Source organism: Pogona vitticeps, chromosome 5 (genome assembly GCF_051106095.1).
Source record: "Pogona vitticeps strain Pit_001003342236 chromosome 5, PviZW2.1, whole genome shotgun sequence".
In the NCBI taxonomy this organism is placed as follows: domain Eukaryota; kingdom Metazoa; phylum Chordata; class Lepidosauria; order Squamata; family Agamidae; genus Pogona; species Pogona vitticeps.
This window is the reverse complement of record NC_135787.1, coordinates 63,215,122-63,236,652: the sequence shown is the minus strand read 5'-3', so window position 1 is coordinate 63,236,652 and position 21,531 is coordinate 63,215,122. Positions and strand designations below refer to the sequence as shown.

At 41.4% G+C, this 21,531-nt stretch overlaps 1 long non-coding RNA gene across 1 annotated transcript; it reads right to left on the bottom strand.

Annotated features, from left to right (window-relative positions):
- Positions 1–16,712: 16,712 nt before the first annotated feature.
- On the bottom strand, positions 16,713–17,284 carry LOC140707767 (uncharacterized). The gene is made up of 2 exons (XR_012087941.2): positions 17,133–17,284; positions 16,713–16,912 (listed from the first exon to the last, which is right to left on the bottom strand). It is a non-coding gene; the product is annotated as an uncharacterized LOC140707767 (long non-coding RNA).
- Positions 17,285–21,531: the final 4,247 nt, after the last annotated feature.

Genomic DNA, 21,531 nt, shown 5'->3' with positions numbered 1-21,531 from the left:
GGGTAACAGCGTCTTCAGCCAGTCCAGTGTCCCTGCCTAAATCAAGATATAACCTCTAATCTTTATTGTTGCTCATCAGCAGGTTGAAACTCCTCCTAGAGTAAAACAATACAAGTAATCATCCGGCCTTCTGTATAATGATTTTGTATATTCCTTATTAGGGATGTGCACTGCCTTCAGACAAATATGGAAATACTAACTGAATGTGTTTCCAGAGTGGAGGAAGTACTTGTTAATTGCCTATGAGGCAGAGCTGGGTCATTGTTTTTTCTTGAATCAACCTACTTTCTGTGCTGCTAGATAGGAGATAGGGAGTGGAGAAAGGGGAAAGTATGGAGCTAAACCCCAGGAAGTGTGAAAAAAGAAGAGGTTCCATTTCTCTTTTAAAGAAGGAAACAAAGAATACCGTCCTATTGCCCTTTTAAAATCTCTTACTTGCTTCATTGTGGCTGCTAGGGATGTTTCATTTTCTTCTTCTTCTTCTTTGTCACTACAAACCCATTTTGGGAGTTCTACCTGACAGGACAGGCATCTTACAGACACCAAAATGTGATTCACCCATGAGAAAAGCTGAAAGTGGATGGCTTTCAGGCCTAACTATGCCTAATTCCACCCACGTTTCCTATCTCTGTGCTAGTTGGGGGCTTTCTTTCTGAACGAGAAACTAGGTGGAGCTAAGCCCCAGAATTTGCCAGTTCAGGCCTTTCTTCCAGGTGAGCCAGGTATCTGTGTCTCAGGTGAAACTTTCAGAATAGAGAATTGTGGGAGCTGTAATCCAAAAATTTGAATATCCCATCCTTAGTGTGTCAGGAAATTAGTTGCAGACTGAAATAAAGAACTGAATTATAGAAGTAAGAATAAAACAATGTGGGCCGATCTCACCTTAAGAGACTAGAAGTTGAATGTTAAATCAATGTAACTCGTTTTGTATGAACAGTGTCCTTAAGTACTTTTGGTGCGATCTGATCAGTTTAGATTCCTTATGAACACAAAATCTATGCTGTGCCTCTGCTTCTGTGTGGAACTATGAAAGAGAAGACAAAGAATGGTCTGATTCCCTTGTCAGCAGGGTAATGAGAAAGCAAGCACGATCCTCCAATTGTCTGGCAATAGACATGGATGTGGTCATTGCAGTCATGGCTGCTTGCAATCAGAAATTGGGCGTGGGGAATAATTCTAAAGTATGCACTGAAGCCAGGAATACTATGCTGATCCCCTGCGGATTTGCCAGAAAATTCATGTAGACAGAGACAGACACAGATTATCTTGCCTCTCAGACAACTTCACTATAATTATTATTGCAAATGGAAATCCATTTTGGAATAAAGGAATGTGCTCCAGGAAATATTGCAAGACATAGTGTATGGGTGATTCGAAACTTTCCTTAAAATCTGATATTCTTAGGAGGCTATTAGTTTTGCAGGACTGAATAGAAGTAATCAGTGCAACCTTTTCTGATTTTGAAATTATTCTTCCTTCCTGACTGAAACTTTTAAAAGTGGTCTGCTTCCCATGAGAGATTCCTACGGCTCATGATCTACCTCCCCTGAAGGACCTCCTGAACAGATTGCTAGGCATCTGCAAGTTTAGGAATCTGGTGGAGCCAGCTTATGCATTACTCATTTGTGTGAAATGTTTGATACAACTATATGCATGCAGGTACAGGAATGAAACCTGAATCTAACAGCGTAACATGAGAAGTGACCTTCAGTCTGACAACATTCCTATGAATTTCAAAGGGTGTTTGGGAAGATAAATTATAAATGGCTGTAATTTCAAAAAAATCCATGCATTTCCCTTTGGTGCCATAGACCACATATTTCTTGCCCATAATTTCTTCTCTGAATGAACATTACTGAGAGAGAGAGAGAGAGAGAGGAGAAGTTTCTTTCTTTGAACAGACATTCCAACAATAATGATTGACTAGCCTTTCAGTTCTTAAAACTTTGAATATGCCCTTCTGTGTGCATGTATGCACCTGAAATTTTGTTGTATTCTTTAAAATTCAGTGGTCTTTCCTATCCACTATCTTTCCTATCCTATTCCCATTGAATGGATAACTAAAGAAACCACTTCGACATCAGCCAGAGTCAGGCGGCTGCTGTATTGTCAAGGATACAACATGCATGTACATACAGACACACAACATACTTCCTTGTGCAAGAGTCTACCTCAAACAGGTAGTTCTGTGAGGGGTCCAGATGACAACATATTCCATTTGTGGCTGCCTCATATTTTCCACAGAAAAGTCAGTTCTGGAAGGAAAGGCAGAATAGCCTAGTAATTGATAGGAGTTATCCATCTGGAAGCACCACAAACTCTTGTTCCATACAGACTATGCTGAGTTATTGTTAGTAGTAATATTTATATTTTGCTTTTCCCCCAAGGAGCTCACAACTCATCTCCTCTTTGCTTTAGCATTACAATGTAAGGTCACACATGGCTTAGTGGAAAATACAGGTTGGATTTTGCAAGTCACACTCCTACTCAGTAACCACTCCTTGGGGGAAATTAATAGACGCTCTTATATTATTTATCTATGGGGAGGAAAATGGTTTTGGTTGAAGCAATTTTGGGTGAACAAATTTTTAGATCAGTAAAGGTTAACACCAACACCTTACAACAAAATATAAACATAAAATGGAAAGAGAAAAAGAAAACTCCCAGTCCTATAGCCCAACCACGTAAACAGACATACACAGATCTCAAGACGGTGGCAACAAAAACATAAATTAAACAATTAAAGAGTGAAATAATAATTGAATAAGAAGAATATTCTCAAAAGCCTGGCTGAAGCGTTTTTTTATTTGTATTCTAAGCACGGGGGGGGGGGGGGAGGAGGAGAGAGACTGATGCACCTCCACCAGTAATGTTTTCCATAGTGAGGTGGTCACCACAGAGAAGGCCCAGTTCCTAGTTGTAGACTTCCAGGACTCTCTCAGGGTGACCATTGTAACATCAGAGACTGGGGTGCGTGGGTGGGTGGGTCATGGATTTGAGAGAATGGTACTCTGGCAGGTAGCAAGATCCCAAACCATTCTGGGCTTTGTACGTCAACATTAATGCCTTGAACTGGACTCATAAACCATACTTGCAGCCAGTGCAAGGACACTGGGTGAGGACATGGGAAACATCGTATCTTGATGTCCCCAATGTTAGCCTGGCCACTGTATTTTGCACCTGCTGCAGTTTGTGAACCTCCTTCAAGCGTAGTTCCATACAGAGAGCATTGCAATAGTTAATTAAATAATTAAGTTTAATTAATAAATTTAATTGAGTGTTTAGCTTCTGAGTTATTAAGACTTCAAGATCCTTTTTACGGGGGCTGCCACTGTCTCATATTATCTGTGCAGCTGCTCTTTTCTTGCCTGAAAATGGAACTTGACATGTACATTTTTAATACCAAAACTCATTTTGTTTGTTCTGGCCCAGTTCTCCAATCTGTTTAGGTTGTCCTAGGTCAACCCTATGAGCCCTGGCTCTGCTAAACTACTGGTAAGAATAAAGCTGGAGACTCAGAGATATCAAATGAACTTCTAATTATACATGCATCTCATTACACTGGCCAGTTTTGAAGAGCAAGGCCCAGATGGCATTGGGAACAGTCTGAAGACATGAAGTACAGTCAGCACTATGCTGGCTAATTAGACCTGGCCCTATGAATGGCTTGGAACTGTAGATGCCCATGAACTAAGAATGTCAATACTAATTGGTTTGTATTTTATCTTTTTTGCCTATAATACTTGGATATCAATATTAGTTTTATTTTCTGTAGCATGATTATATTTTGCAATAAACTTTTTTTTAAAAGAAAAACTTTACAGTAAGATGTTTCTTATTATTTTCTGTGTTCTGGAGAAATTGTGTGCATTACTGAGAGTGGTTTTTGCATGAGAGAAGAATACTCATTTGCAAAGACTGGACCCTATTTTGCACATATTATGGAAGCCAGAATGGGGGGGGAGGGAGGAAAAAAACTCCATTCTGTATTTCAGTCTCAAATTGGAAGCAAGACTCTCAAGAGTAGGGAATCCTCAGTACCTCGCCATGTGGAAATGAGAAGTATCACCTAAATTCTTGCCAATGGTGAGATTTTTTCCACATCCTATGGGAATTTCACTGTGAACCCCTCTAAACTCCTCTGGAGAAAAAAAATCAAACAACAAGTTTAATTCATAAATAAAGTAAACCAATGCACAACAATGGATCCTTTCTGTGTCCAGCAACTTGGGTTTCCATGAGTTGTCTGATGGACCCTACTCGTGCATATAATTAAGAGAGTGTCATTGGCATCACTTCCAGGCAAGCAGTTGCATTGCAGGAGAAAAGAGACCTTTCTTCATCCAAGTGCATCTCACTTGTAGCGTTTCAGCACTAATGAGCTGCAGCTATAAATTCCACAGCACAGACACCTACTGCTAAGGCTCAGAAGACAGGAGGCTCAAGAAAACTGTCTTCTGATGACCAAGAAAGGACGGTGCTTCCTTATGGAACCAGTTTTGCTTTATTTTAAGTAGCAACAAACTCAAAAATATACAAAATACATTATATTACATCCAAGACCTACCTAATCAGATACTGTAAAGAAATAAATAATTAGTGGCATGCAGAGTTTTCTCCTTGCATTTTCATTAAGCTGGCATAAATGTGACAATTAATTTTGCCAGGGAAATGATAGCCAGCAGAACAGCAATAATGATTATTCAGGGAGAATCCTCTAATTGCTGTGTATTCTCTCAATGCAGAAGTTATGGGACTCTTGCTGTAAGATGAAAACAGTCTGTATGAACTGCTTTCCTTCATCTTTTCTTTCAGATTGGTTGGGGTTAAACACAGTGAACATTACTTCAGGATCAGCCCATAAATGGCAAAGCAGAGAGCTAAATAAGCTGCTCAGGCAGCATCTTAAAAAGGCGGGGGGGGGACTTCTACAAATTGTAATTTCAGCATTTGAAACATTTTGAGCAGTAAACGCCACAGGCATTAATGTCTAGCTGAAATGTCTTCATGCTACAGCTGTTTGCAACAATACTGCCATTCATAAGTCTTGAACAGCCAAATGACAGCTACAAATGCCTCAAAAGAGAGTGCATTGCTCTTCATGCAGGTTGCTCTAAATCTTCAGCACAGGAACATCTGTTTCAATGGAAGCATTATGCAAAGGAAAAAAGGCATGCGATCCATGGTGGTGCCCCAATTGATGCTAATACAGTAGTGAGCAAAAAGCTCACTCTTTACAGAGAGAGGCTTTGACTTCAGTGTTGAATTAGTCAACATGATATCAACCTTCAGTCAGTTTTCATATTAAACATGCCCATGCTTAAACTCAAAGAAATAGAAGAGACTCTACAGGTCATCTAGTTCCACCTGTCTCCATCCAGGATCTGCAATACAGGATACAATGACTGCATCTCTGTCTGTTTAGCCAAAATCTCCATTCTGGTTCATTGATTCTAGTCTTGCCTTTTCGAAGAGAGAACCATCTCCTCCATCTTTTACCAGACAGCCTGTCAGATATTTGAAGAGAGCTACAGTATCTCATCCGGAAGTATAATTACCAGGTCTTTTAACTATTCCTCATGTTTTCCGGACACCTCTTGCTTAGTTGTCGTCCTCTAAACACACTCATATATTCAGTTTTCTAAAAATATATCTGGATCTGCCTTTGAAAGCTTTTCTGCAATGGGGGAGGATGGATTCCCACCACTTTTTCCCAGTGCATTTTTTACCATCAAAAGCCTAAATATATGAGAGAAGAGCATTGGCCTCTTCTCCCATCTTTTGTGCCCAAACCTTTTCATTCCACCTTTTGTATCACTGCTTTGTGTGGATGCATTTCTCTTGATCCTTTTCTTTTTCCATCCGCTCTCTAATACCACCTGGTCTCTTTTGCTCTCCTACAATACCCTATCCTCTAGTAGGCAAAGGTCAACTCTGTTTACATCACTGTAATGTTCATTGAGTAATGTTCATTGTGGCAGCAACTCCATCTTCCATTTTTGCATGCTGGTCCAAAGTTCTAAAGAGGGCCTCAGGTATACAAATGAATATGTCAATGTCTTCCCAAAGATCCTGGATTCTGCACACTGAAGGTCAGAAGGGGAGTCCTGGAGTAAGATCTGTTCAATATGGATTTTGGCCTTAGTACAGTATAATCTTTTGGGAGCTTTCAATACAGAAAGAGAGAGAGAGAGAGAGCATTGTGTGCATTAGAATATAAGAGGCTCTTTGTAGTTTTTCATGAGATATCCTGTGGCCAACTATAGAAACGGTTGGGGTTCAGTCATATTAAAAATTCTCTTGAGCAGGCTTTAAACTATTTTTAAATTATCCCAATATAAAAAGTGATCATTGCTTAGCATATACTTAGCACATCAAGGATTTTTAAACGGACCAAGAAGTTAAAAACTGTAACCATAAAAAAATCACAGAAGAAGTACTGATTGGATGCTTAATTAGCCTGGATTTTTTTAAGAGTGTCAGCCAAGCAGGAAAGCATCTCAAAAGAGCTGTCTTGATCAGTATTTTCCCACATATTTGTTGTCAGAAATTGAACCACAGAGTCACAGAAAATTGATTTCATCAAATGATAAAGTAGAATACTGTGGAATACTGTCACCTTAACAGTAATGGAGTCAAATATCTGCACACATAATGATCACATATCCAATTTTCTCCTGCATTTTGATTAAATTTCATTACTTTCATTTCATTTTGATGAAGTCACTGGTCAGCTAGGGGTGGGCAGTAGCTTGAGATTTCACAGTAGGGGATGAAGGTGCTTTCATTGCCAAAGAACATTGTGTTTTGTTCGCCCTTCTATTTAAGTTATAAGAATTACTTTTAAATTGACATTTATGCATTTAAGTTAGCATATATGGATTTTATGAGAATGGCATCCCATTTTGCCCGTCTCTGTTTGTCTGTTCAAGTTACCACAGATGCTAGCTCTACAAGCTGGGGGTGGGATGGGCTACTGAGAAGACACTACCATACACCACCTGTAGTCCCCCGTGGAAGCACAACTTCATGTCAACCATTTGGAACTTCTTGCAGTCATCAAAGCATTCTGTGTGTTCAAAAGCCTTCTCACAGGATGTGGGGTTCAGGTCGTTTAGTCGTTCAGTTGTGTCCAACTCTTCGTGACCCCATGGACCAGAGCACGCCAGGCCCTCCTATCTTCCACTGTGTTGTGTCAAATTCATTCTGGTACCTCCGATAACACTGTCCAACCATCTCATCCTCTGTTGTCCCCTTCTCCTCTTGCCTTCACACTCTCCTAACATCAAGGTCTTTTCTAAGGAGTCTTCTCATGAGATGGCCAAAGTATTGGAGCCTCAGCTTCAGGATCTGTCCTTCCAGTGAGCACTCAGGGTTGATTTCCTTTAGATCAGGTAGCTACCAACAACACCACAGTCTTATTCTACATCAACAAATGAGGGAGGAACACACTCCCTATCTCTCCTCTACCTCACAGTGCAGCTGTGGGAATGGTGCTATGTCTGCTACATTTACCGATAGCAGTCCACATTTCCACAGAGGACAACTTCCATACAGATCATCTCAGCAGACTCCACACATGCAGCCACAAATGGACCGTGGACGACAATATGTTTCACTCTCTATGTCGCCAATATTTTGTATACTTACAAATAGAACTTCTTTTCTAAATCCGCATCCTCCCATAAATTACCTGTCACCTCAATGACTCTAGACGCTGTTCTTGCTTTCCTTCTACTCTACTCTGAAGGTTTCTATTGCAGCAATAGTCGCTCATCAACTCAGGACACGGGCTCTGTATCGTTGTTCAGACAACCCACATACAAAAATGTTTTACGTGGCCTACAGAATATTTGCCCTTCATGCAGACCACCTACTCCTCAATGGTCACTTCAGCTTCTTCTTAATCGCCTAGCGTGACTACTGTTTGAGCTGTTAGCAATGGCAATGGAAAGACTCTTGGCTTTGAAAACAGTTTTCCTTGTTGCTATCCCTTCAGCCCATAGGGCCAGTGAGCTCTCCACTCTCCGCGTTGACCCTCCTTTCCTACAATTCCACCCTAACATGGTCACACTCTACCCTGACCTGACGTTCCTTCCAAAGGTGGTATCTGACTTTCATTTATGGCAGCCCATTATTCTGCCTACATTCTTCCCTTCACCTATTAACAACACGGAATGCTCATTACACTCTTTAGATGTTCAATGGGCTTTGGCATTCTACATCTCCTGCACTGCTTCCATTCGGAAGTCCAGGAGGCTCTTCATCAGTTGCCACGGCCTTTCTAAAAGTTCTCCAGTCACCTCTCAATCTATTTTCAAATGAATTGTCTCTACCATTCATCTGATATATGACTTTGCCCATGAACCCTTGCCAGGTCCAGTTTTGGCACATTCTACCAGAGCCGTGGCGACATCCACGGCATTTCTTAGAGAAGTGGACTTGATGGATGTTTGTAAAGTGGCCACCTGGGCTACACCCTCTACATTTGCTGCCCATTACCATCTGGATGTCTGAGCCATGGCTGATGCCTCATTTGGCCATGGTAAGTCAGTTTGCTAATCTGCCTATTGTGTGCATTCACAGAGACCATGAAGAAGAAAGAGAGGTTACTTACCTGTAACTCTGGTTCTTCAAGTGGTTATCTGTGAATTCACACTTCTCGCCCATCCTCCCCTCTGTCCATCACATACGCCTACTATATGTTGAGCAGACTGTTCTCTGGAACTCAGGCACTCTATGCCATGAGCAGGGCATGCACGATGGGAGGGACATCCTAGCAAACATGTGCAAAAGCTCTAGAAATTTCCAAGACTCTCTGCAGAGGTGCAGTATACCCTATTGTGTGAACTCACAGATGACTACTTAAAGAACCAGAGTTACATGTAAGTAACCTCTCTTTTTTGTCTACTTTGGGGCAACCTGTTTTTTCTATGCTGGGCCAAAGCTGTTGAGCTTATGAGCATGTCTGCCGACTCTTCTGAAATATTCTCACCCATCAAGTTGTTTTTATTTTTCTTCCTACCACCTCAGACCCATTGTTCTTTTAATCTATTATTTGTCAAGAACACAGTGGACTAATTAATTTCTTTTCAACAAAATCAATCACTGGCAGTTTGCAGACAATTTTTAATTGAAAATTTACCGAGAGTTTTATGCATACCAAGCTTTTGTGTGCATGTGCATTGCCCCTTATAAATTAGATTGGAGATGAAAAGTGGAAACTTAGAATGTGCCTACACCATCCCATAAAGCAATCTTAAAACAATTATCCTCTCTGAAAAACAGTTTCAATTTGCAGGTGTTAAGTACAAAACATATTACTTGATGTTTACCCTGTCAGCCAGTTGATGTTATATTGTAAGTACCTGGACCAGCCTCATCAACCCTTAGGAATGTACATGAGCAACCTGGATGTTGAACATGAATCCAACCAACCCACATACAAAGCCAATTCGAAGCATTAGCCTGTAGCAGTAATCTTCACTGAACAGAAGCTGATTTCCAACTCTACAGCATGCAAAACACTAGAATATTCTTGTTTATAGTGACTGAAAAGGATCTACATACTTTTTTCTAGGTCCTGGATTGGGAGCCTTGATAATGGCATTATATAGAACAGTCTTCCTGAACCTGACATATGGGCCATAAACCCAGCACAACCATTAAAACCAACCAGTGGTTCTGGGAGCTATATTTAGTACATTTGAAGGGCTGCCACTTGGAGAAGTGTAGTATAAAGAAAAGGTTTGAATTCTCGTGCATTGTAAAAATCTCTGGGTTTGGAAGCTTGTCAGATTCGCATGCAATGGTAGTCCATTTGGGAATTATAGAATATCTTCTGATGATGCAGGGTCCTCGTATCACTGAACATTCACTCATCAGCTTACTTATTTTAATTATTAGTAGATATAGACATCATTAAAAGAGCTCATTTGAATTTTTCATGGGCTGTTTGCTCCTGTATCTCATTCATTACCTTTGCATCTGCAATTAGAATGGCTGAAGTATTACAATTCTTTTACTTGCTTAGATTAGCAATTATATAGCAACAGGACTTTAGACCATTTTTGGTGGCATGCTTTACAAAAATAACATTGAATGACTGTTTTTCTTTGGGGAAGAATAGACTTGGATTTCAAGGGTATTCTTCCTCCTTAACTTTTTCACAATTCATGGAAAAGTATCTCCTGGCATCTTTCCCTTAAGCTCACTACACACTAGCACAAAAGGACAGGGTAATTTAACACAAAGATGCAAACAACTTCTCCAGTGCTACTTTTACTAGTCTGAAAGCATCAAAACAACAGTTACCACAGTTTTAAATTATGCATATTTGCTAAAAGTGCAAAAAACAGTTTTGGAAATGTCCAGAATTTCCCCAAGAACAAAATCTCACAGTGAGACGAAAAATTCTTCTTTTATTTACTGCATGAAGCCAAAATAAGTCAGGATTTATCCCGTTTATTTAATTTTATTTATTTTATTGAAGCTATTTTTATCCTGCTTTTCTCCTAAAAAAGCACCCAAGGTGGATTACATAATTAAAAACACAATATTGAAAGCTAAAAACCAGTAAATTATTCAAATATTAAAGAAGAATTAAAGTTGTATTAAAATTGTTAGGTAAAAGCAGTTTTTGAAGCAACAAAATATCACTGTCTCCTAGACGGCCAGTCACAAAGGAAAAGCTGTTTTGAATGTGTTTTTGGTGTTGCTTTTACACAGTATTTGTCTGAGCCAGTTTAATATTTATATACTTACTGTTTTTAGCTTTAAATATTGTCTTTTAATTATGTTAACCACCTTGGGTCCTCTTTAAGGAAAAAGGCATGCTGAAAATATTTTAAATAAATTCACCTACTTGTGGAAGGACAGCAAAGATGGGGCCAGCCTGGCCTCCTATGGGAGGGAGATCAAAAGTCTGGGAGCAGCGACAAAGGAGGCCCTCTTCCATGTCCCCACCAAGTGCACCTGTGTGGGTGGTGGGGCCCAAAGAAATGCCTTCCCAATGATCTTAACACCCTGGCAGGCTTACAAATGGAAACACATTTTTTTGAGATAGCCTGAACTCAAGACCTTTAGTGTTTTATAGTTTAAAACCAGCAATTTTGATTTGTGACCAGAAACAGATCGGCAACCAGTGGAGCTGGTACAGTGGTACCTCGACTTACGAACGTCCCTACTTGCGAACAATTTGAGTTACGAATGGCTCCGTTCGCAAAAATTTGGTTCAACTTGCCAACGGAGCCTCGACTTGCTAACCAAAAAAAACACGAGGAGGTGAGGGAAACAGGAAATTTGAACTTTCAGTTGACCATTGGCCAGCGAAGAGGCTGCTTGTGTGCTACCTCACTCGTCCCAGCGGTTAAGTGAGTGGATAGGGAGACAGTCTGGTATTGCCTGGTATTGTCTGGTACGGTACTTTGTACACTTTGGTGAGCTGATCCATAGTCGTGGCTTCAAAGAAAGAACAGAGCGAAGCCAAAAAATAAATCATCTCCATTGAAATGAAAAAGGAAATAATCAAAAAGCATGAACAGGGCATGCATGTGATGGACCTGGCTGTGGAATACAAGATGCCAAAGTCAACAATTGGAAGCATCTTAAAAAAGAAAGATGTCTTGAAAGACATTGATGTGGCAAAAGGAATCACAATTATAATAAAGAACAGGCCACCCCTGATGGAAGAAGTGGAAAAACTTTTACTGGTCTGGATCAACGAGAAACAGCTGGAAGTGGACAGCATCAGTAAATCCATGATCTGTGAAAAAGCAAGGAAGCTGCACCATGATTTAATGGAAAGAAACCCCTCTGGGAGTGCAGCACAAGAAGAATTCAGTGCCAGCAGGGGGTGGTTTCAGAAGTTCCAAAAGAGAAGTGGCATCCTCTGTGTTACAAGACATGGGGAGGCTGCAAGTTCTGACCATGATGCTGCAGAAGCCTTCAAGTTGTACTTTGCTGAATTCATCAAGGAAGAAGACTACCTCCCCCAGCAAGTCTTCAACTGTGATGAGACAGGGCTGTTCTGGAAGAAGATGCCCAGAAGAACCTACATCACCTAGAAGGAAGAGAAAATGCCAGGCCACAAACCCATGAAGGACAGATTGACCCTTTTGTTCTGTGCCAATGCCACCAGCGATCTGAAGAGCAAGCCTCTGCTGGTGCACCACTCCCAGACTCTTCGCCCATTCCAGCAAGAGAAAGTTAACAAGGCCACACTGCCTGTCATGTGGAGGGCCAACTCAAGAGCTTGGATGACAAGGCAACTGCTTATGGAATGGCTCTATGAAGTGTTTGCACCCACTGTCAAGAAATATCTTTCTGACAACCAGCTTCCAGAGAGATGCCTTTGTCTGATGGAGAATGCCCTGGCACACCCTCTCCCCATCCTTGGTGGATGATATTGAAGAGGATTTCATCAGGGTCAAGTCCCCCCCCAACACAACACCTCTTCTGCAGCCTCCAAACTCTCTCTCTCCCCCCACTGTCTTCTCTCTCTCTGTCTTCTCTCTTTTTGTGCTTAAAAGCACAAACCTTTGTCTGAGGGGTCTGTGTGACCCAGTGATGACCTTCTTTCTTTCTTTCTTTCTTTCTTTCTTTCTTTCTTTCTTTCTTTCTTTCTTTCTTTCTTTCTTTCTTTCTTTCTTTCTTTCTTTCTTTCTTTCTTTCTTTCTTTCTTTCTTTCTTTCTTCCTTCCTTCCTTCCTTCCTTCCTTCCTTCCTTCCTTCCTTCCTTCCTTCCTTCCTTCCTTCCTTCCTTCCTTCCTTCCTTCCTTCCTTCCTTCCTTCCTTCCTTCCTTCCTTCCTTCCTTCCTTCCTTCCTTTCCTTTCCTTTCCTTTCCTTTCCTTTCCTTTCCTTTTTTCCCCATTGTTCCCTCCCACCACTCCCCTCCCTCCCTCCCACGACTCCCCTCCCTCCCTCCTTTCCTGCCCCCTTTTTACCTAAAAGGTGTTTGGTTTGTCTTATCTTGGCTTAAAAGGTGCTTTTCAAGGTGTTGTGTTAAGAAGGTGTTCCCTCCCTCCTTTCCTGCTCTTTTTTTTACCTAGATGGTGCTTGGCTTGCTTTGGTTTTGTTGGAAAGCTGCTTTTTAAAAAAGGTTTTCTGTTTAGAAGGTGCTCCCTTCTCCCCCTCCCTCCTTTCCTGCCCTTTTTTTTTATCTAAAAGGTGCTTGGCTTGTTTTTGTTGAAAAGCTGCTTTTTAAGAAAGGTTTTCTGTTTAGAAGATGTACCCTCCCCCTCCCTCCTTTCCTACCCCCCCTTTTTTGACCTAAGTTCTTCTTAGGTCAAAAGAACAAAAAATTAAAAATGCTCCCTCTAGTGGTAGAGTGTGGATTAACCGGCTTTGCGTTAGTTCCTATGGGAACTAATGCCTCTACTTAAGAACGAAAAACAGATTAAATGGTTTTCAATGCATTCCTATGGGAAATGGTGCTTTGACTTACGAACACCATCCCAATATGGATTAAGTTCATAAGTCAAGGAATCACTGTATAACAGAGGGGCTATATGATCCTTGTAACCAGCTCTGGTTACCAATCTGGCTGCATAGTTTTGGATCTGCTGAAGTTTCAGAGCACTTTCCAAAAGCAGCCCCACATAGAGTATGTTACAATAATCCAGCTGAGCTGTAACTGTGACCATATCAGACCTGTCCAGGAACAGCAGCTTGAACACTAGTTGTAACTGTGCAAAAGCACTCCTGACCTCAGCCAAAACCAGAGCAACCAGGCTCAGAAACAATTTCAGAAGCCACCACCACCACCAAGCTGCCTAGTTTGTGTCTCCTACCTTGTGGCAGGAATCTGGTAAATCTGCATTCTGTCACCCTAGTTTCCTAGCCCAGCTCCGTGCCAGGGATTACTATGATGCCTGGTCCTCTTGAATGCTGAGGGGGAGGAGGTGAGGAGGTGCATGGTAGCTGCTTTTCATGACAATTATTTAACCTGAACAAAAGAAAGCCTGTCGGGCATTGTAGACGGAATGGCAGAGTAGGACTTGGGAGATGTGGGTTCAAATCCATGCTCAGCCATGGAAACCCACTGGGGCTGGCAATAGGAAACCACTCTTTGAATGTCTCACATATCTAGAAAATCCTATTAAGGTCACCATAAACCTGAAGCAGCTTGAAGACACATAACACATACATCCTACTAGAACTATTTAAGTATGTGCACAGATGGAGCATAGGTGTTATCATCTAACGAGTGATAATAACTTGCCTTGGTATGCACATAACTATTTCCCATAATGGTCACCTGCATTTTCTTGCCAGCTAATTGGGAGAAATTTGCCACTATCCCTTAACTTATCTGGAATTTTGGAAATAAAGGAAGTGGTTGTATTCTCCTCACTACTTGACAGAGTGCTAGGAAAGCCCAGCTATCTTAAGGATAATATGCATACTAGCTTTTAGTAAATGATTTCCTAAAGGGTGGGAGAGTTCTAACAGTTAAAAGTAACATTAAGATTTTGGAATTTGCCTTCACAAGATATAGTGATGACATCACCTTTACCACTTCAAAAGGAGATCAAACAAATTCATGGAGGATCGGGCTATGAATGTTGATATGTTACCTCCGGGATCTGAAGCAAACTGTAAACAGTTCCTGGCGAACACAGTCTGGAGGTGCTGTTTGCACCCAAGTCTTGCTCCTGGGTTTTCCAGAAACATCTGCTGAGCTAGAATGCTGGGGCTGGTAAGTCTTTGGTCTGTACCAGCACAGCTCTTTTGATGTTTATACAGAGATAGAAATCAGCCTGACACATTCGTTCATTAAGGAGAATAAGTGCTTCCATTCAACAAGGTAAGAATGATCATCATTTAGAAGCGATTCCTAAAGCAATGTTTGTAAAAGAAGGAATAGAATGATGACTAGTTTGTGTTTTTCATGAGTGCACTTAGAATGGTTTGATCCTAAACTATTTCATTTGGTTAAAAGGGGCCACTATACATTCACTCAGCGATGACTGCCCTGTGTGATGGTAGGTTCGTGGGGGAATTGCCCTGGTTATGCAACCTTGTACCTTTAGTTTTTAGGATGGCTGGTGGGATGCAGAATATCTGAGGTTCTGCATGAAGCATGCCTACTGTCTATATCAAAGGAGTTCAATATACGGAACAACCAGCTTGGCCATAAGGCCCCATTCTCTCTTCTACTGAGTTCAAGTACATATGTATAAGTGCCATAGCCTAAGCACCACCTTTACAGCCACCAAGTAAATTATGTGAGAACTGGCATCACACAATCTGGTAGCTTTCACCATGTCCACTTTTCTTCCAGGGAGTTCTCAATTATGGGATCAAATCATTAGTGAAGATAAATGTGCATTTCCTGCTATGGCAAGTATTTCCATCTGGGCACACAGTTCTTTCAAAGCCCAATCAGACTTGCAAATGAAACCCATGTTTACCTCCTGGTAACCAATTACAAGCAAAAACCAGCTAATTTATAAAGTATGGAGTGAAGCAAGCTCATGCTAAGGTAATCAGCCATTTTTTTTTATCACTTTTCAGAGCTTAGGTTCTAACAACATGCTGATTATATCTTCTACTTTGGGCCTCAGAATGAAAACTGCCAAGTGTACATGTAGTGAATTGTTCTACTTGACAAAAGTTGCCCCATGGAAGGATTTTATAGCAATTTCCACATGGTTTCTGAAAACAGTTGACCTGCTCTTGTCTGTATGTTATTGTTGCTGTTGTTTAATAATAATACTTTTTTTTTTTGGCTTTTTAACAGGGTATACAGGCCATTTGCTCTTTGTGTTCTCTTGGGCAACACTTGCTTCTATTGGTGAGGCCACAATCCAAAAAAAAAAAACAGTGAGTTCAAAGACTGCAGCATGGCAGAACATGGTCAATTAAATAAAACCCTCAAGCAGACCTGCTAGATACATGAGAGCCCTTGGGTGTATCTAATTTAGTCCTCTGTATTAATTTCAGTAATTAAGGCATCATTAGATACTTAATTGGAAATCTGGCTTATAGAATTATAAATCACACCAGTGATGTGATCTGGCATTGTCTCTTGCACTTGCAAATGATTTGCAACACATATTCAATAAACAACAGGATCTCAGTCTGATGCTCATTTTCTGTTATCCATAAAACAAAATGACTAACAGCAAGATGTCATCAGACAGCTTAATTGATTGCAGGTATTGCATTCATTTCAGAGCATCAGTTTGAGTTATTTCTTGTAAGATGTTGCGGAAATAATAGAAGGGCAACATTATTGATCCACCTTGGCTTGGGAGATAGAAATTTCCTTGAGAACCTACGACAGGGTTGACCTTGCAGTGCTAGGAGATAGCCCATTGGGCCCATCCCACTGCATGATGCTTAGCTGTGTGGCAAACTGTCCTGAATCCACACGAGACAAGGGGGTAAAAGGAAGGAAGTGGCAAGATTAACAGTTCATAAAGACTACTGGTGCCTGTCAAATGTCCATCATATTGTCATACAGATCAGGTGGTCTTAGGGAAAGCAGATCCCAAATGGATTCTCCAGTCTGTCTTTGAGGCTGTTCGACTGAATCTCTTTCTGCCATAAGATATTTAAGAAATGTATTTTTGGAACTAGACCCCGGATTACCCCATAGTTTGGCGGAATTATTGACCCAGAGGTATTACTACATCCCTCCCACAAATTACAAGTCTGAAACATCAGCCCTACCTCTGAGAATTTTACAGACACAAACAAGAGCTCAGTTAAGTTTTTTAAAGTTTATTCAAAAGAACAGTTTCAACAGAAATATGATGACACGTTTTAAGAATGAAAAATTCAACATTCATACCAAGAAAGGATAGAGCACTTACAAGATGAAATAGATGAAATAAGTATGTGACCATCAGTACTCAGAAGGTTCTCCAAGCTGAAGGCTTGGTCCACTGGCAGGTAAGATATTCTCCTATGACAGAAGGAGAATTTTACAAACATACAATTTTAATGCATAAAGCGTGCTGCTGCTTAAACTTAGTATATTGTGCCAATGAGCAGTAAACACATGGACTTGGTATATCATGCCAATGAGCAGTACATACATAAATTTGATGTATCATGCCAATGAGCAGTGAATGCATAAACTTTGTGTAACATTCAAATGAGCAGTAAATGCATAAACCTTCTACCTCATCCCAGTGCCTTCTGTTCCTTCAGACAGCTTGCCTGTGCCATCTTAGACCCCAAACAGCATCTCTGTAGCATTTTAGCCCCCACAACAGCCTCTCTCTGTCATCAGCTCCCAAAACAGCCTCTCTCTGCTATGTTTGCCCCTGAAACAGTCTCTCAGTGCTGTGCCTGCCACTATCAGCTCCTCCAGGCCAGGGCCCTCAATGATGCAAGTGGCGAGATAAAAGACTGTGCATGCCACCAGTGCTCAAATGACATGAGGTCATGCATCATGCGCCTATCACATGACTTCAACACACAGAAGACAAGGCTCAGCAAGCAGCAGGCTGCGCGGGCTGCACAACACCATTACAGAGGAGGGGAAAACCCCCCCCTCTTCATGTGGGCCCTTACAGTCAGTGGGCCCTGGGCAAATGCCCACTTTGCCCTCTGAATAAAGTGGCCCTGGCAGTCAAGTGCATGACCAGGTATGTGACCAATTCATGCCCCAGTACCTTGTCAATTAGCTGTAGTTAGCCATGGAAAGTTAGGCAAACCTTGAATAACACCACTAAAATTATGCCCACGATTTTAATCATAGATTCATACTTTGCTTGGCCTTGTTTTTTTTCCTTACTAGCTATACTTATAATTGTGCCTGTAAATGATTATGCTTTGTGACCAAAGTCCAGCTGAAATGCATGCGGGACTTCCTTTTCGCCGATGATGCAGCTGTTGTCGCACATTCTGTTGAAGAGCTCCAACGACGTATGAATCGTTTCCTGCCAGGATTTTGGATTAACAATCAGCTTGAAGAAAACACAAGTCATGGGCGTGGACTCCCTCCCTCTATTACCATCTCTACACAAGAATTGGAGGTTGTTCATGATTTCGTGTACCTTGGCTCAACAATCTCTGACAGTCTCTCCCTAGATATCAAGCTGGATAAACGTATTGGCAAAGCAGCTACCATGTTCTCTAGACTCACAAAGAAAGTATTACTTAATAAGAAGCTGATGGCATATACCAAGATCCAAGTCTATAGAGCCCGTGTCCTGAGTACACTCTTCTACTGCAGTGAGTCCTAGGCTTTTTATGCATGGCAGAAGAGGACGTTGAACACGTTCCATATGGGTTGTCTCCGATGCATTTTTGATATCACTTGGCAGGACAAAGTTCCAAATAAAGTAAAAGGAAAAAGCAAGGCATGCTGCTTATATACCACCCCATAGCTCTTCAAGCACTCTTTGGGCGGTTTACAGGTTAATTATGCAGACTACACATTGCCCCCCCCCCCGGTGAGCTGGGTACTCATTTTACCAACCTTGAAAGGATAGAAAGACTGAGTCAACCTTGAGCCGGCTATCTGGGATTGAACTCCAAGTCGTGAGCACAGTTTTGGCAGCAGTACAGCAGTTTAACCTCTGCGTCATGAGGCTCTTAGTACAGTTTTGGATAAAGTACAGCAGTTTAACCACTGTGCCACAAGGCACACGAAGTCCTAGAATGAGCTGGAATTTTTAGCATATATACATTACTGAAACAGCGACGTTTACTTTGGCTTGGGCATGTCGTGAGAATGGCTGATGGTCAGATTCCAAAAGATCTCCTGTATGGAGAATTAGTGCAGGGAAAGTGCCCCAGAGCGAGACCACAGCTGCAATACAAAGGTATCTGCAAGCGGGATCTGAAGGCCTTAGGAATGGACCTCAACAGATGGGAAACATTGACATCTGAGCGTTCAGCCTGGAGGCAGGTGGTGCATCATGGCCTCTCCTAGTTTGAAGAGACCCTTGTCCAGCAGGCCAAGGCAAAGAAGCAGTCCTGAAATCAGCAAAATCAGGGAGCTGGACAGGGTACAGATTGTAATTGTCTTCAGTGTGGAAGGGATTGTCACTCTCATATTGGCCTCCTCAGCCACACAAGACACCTTTCTAAGACCTCTATTCAGAGCATGTTACCACAGTCTCTCGAGACTGAAGGATGCCTACTAAATGTTTATGCTTTGTGTCTTTTGGCCTATGTGCATATGTGTGTGTACACACACACACATACACACACACACACACACACCTAAAACTAATGACTAGATCGTGTCAAATCTATTTTTGCAGACTACTTCTTCAGCCTCCCCTAGTTCTGTTCCATGCCAATTCCATGAAGAGACTTGTTTGTTTTTATGGGAAAAATCTGTACATATTTTCATGCATTTCTTTTCAACTTGATGGATTAATAGGCACATGATTCTGCTGACCTAAAACATATTTGTGTGCTTGTTAGAAATGTTCAGATGGTTTTATTTTTCAAGTGTGTGCATGTCAAGAGACAATTTCTTTCCCTTTTATGAAAAGGAAAGCCCCCAAATGGATAGATTTTCAACAGCAAATTGTGTCCGTTTCTGTGGATAAGTTAAACTCATAACGGAAAATGTAAGGGATTGAATTTTTCACACATTTCTGATTGTTAGTATTAGACTGAAGCAAGCCGAAATGCTCACACCCCTGAAGGCAAAACTGCATGTAGTGACAGCATGCTGGTGTCTTCAACATGCTATCAAATAACAATAACACAGCTGGAGGAAGAGTACTGCTGAAGCCTTTTGTCACTTGATGCCATCCTCCCCAAACTTCAATCCCCCTAGCTGATTTTCATTGATACCCTGTCTCTAAACCCAATGCTGGGAAAGGGGCATTTGAAGTAGCATCAGCAGTTCCTCCTTCATATTACCTGCTTTACTGAAACAGCCCCTTTGTTATTTTCCTGTTTGACAATAATGCGTAGGTCTGCCCTGATTAAAGCTGTTAGCCCCCTGGTCATCAACAACTTATTATCAATGAATGTTTGGTTTCCCTCCTGGCATCAGGTTTTGGCATCAAAATCTCATGGAAGGAGATACTAGGCAACTGGCAACCCTAGCAGTATGTGCTTCTCTTCTACCATCTTAAAACCCATTCCATCTCATGCTTATACTCATTGTTAATCCAACAGGGAATCTGTGCATTATAGTTTTATAATAGCATAGCCAACTCTTTTGAAGAAAGCTCTGTCATGTCATATAGACTACAGCAATATCATCCTTCTTGTGTTGGCATTAATGGAGATGAAACAAACAAAGAAAGAGAAATCAGCCTATTGGGGGAACCTGTGTGCTTTGTAGAAATACACAAGAGAGGAACCTAATTGTCAGCCCAGAACATGTCAATGAAGACTGAGCACCCTTAGTGGCAACAGAATGCTGACTTTCATGGTCCGGGGGGGGGTGATTAAGAGACAAAATAAAATGAAATAACCTGGACAAATACATGGCTGGCTGGCTGGAACTCTGAATGAGGGCACTTCACACTTTGGTAAGAATGGAAAGCTCTGGAAGTTTAAAGCTATCTGGTATTTGTGACTGTAGCCAAGCACTCCTGAGCAAATCAGTTTTCGATCTTTCCCTTTTCTACCTCATTCCAGACAATGTATTATATTGTCAATTCTATTATCCACAAACAAAGCCAGCCGACCTTACAACAGCTGAGGACATATTAGCTTGGCACACTTTGAAACAGACCTCTCTTGCCAAGCCCAAGGTTTTTCCTGTCAGGGTTGCAATGCCAGCTACCAATGAAGGCATATCAAACCGATGCTGGCAACACTGTGGATCCATTGCTTTCTGGAAGCCATACACCATTGCACTGACTGGTTCTTAAATAGCTTGGATATAAAGATTCTGGGCTCTAAAGATCCAAACATGAATGAAAGTTTTAGATTCCACCTAACCTACCAAACAGTTCTATACATTTCTACTCAAACATGAGGGCCAGAGTGCTTTATTACACCCTTTAACATAAATGGGGTGCCCTTTTTTATTGGGACTCTAATACAAGAGGAGAGGGGATTTACTTTCCCCCGACAGAGATCATCCTCATAACATTTAGGGGGAGGCAGAAAGCTCTCACTGATTCCAAAGTCAGCATTTGCCCCTCAAAACTAATCGGCATCAGGGGAGAGATGGATCCTTATCAAAATAGCAGCAGGGGATAGGAGGAGTCATCCTTCCCTCCTAGTGAGCTTACTTTTACATCAATTGTGCTTTGTTTTAAAACACACACACAAACATGCAGAGCTGGGTTCTGTATATTTAATGCAATCTGTACTGCAGGGCCACCCATTCTGTTTGAGGAAGAGTGAGGCAACTGCCTCAGGCAAAAGATCCTGGGATAGTAGGAGCATGTGTGCACAAACACGCACACACAGAGAAATACTGTAGCTTTTTTCCATAAGGCTGCTAGCCATTCTTCTTCAAATCAGGCAAGATGCTCAGCCAACATTTAGAAGTGGAGCTAAGCTTTTCTCACCTCCATATCTTGCAAACTGGCTTACTCTCTTTTATGTACATTTCTAACCAACATAGATTAATTGGTTAGCAAGAGTTGT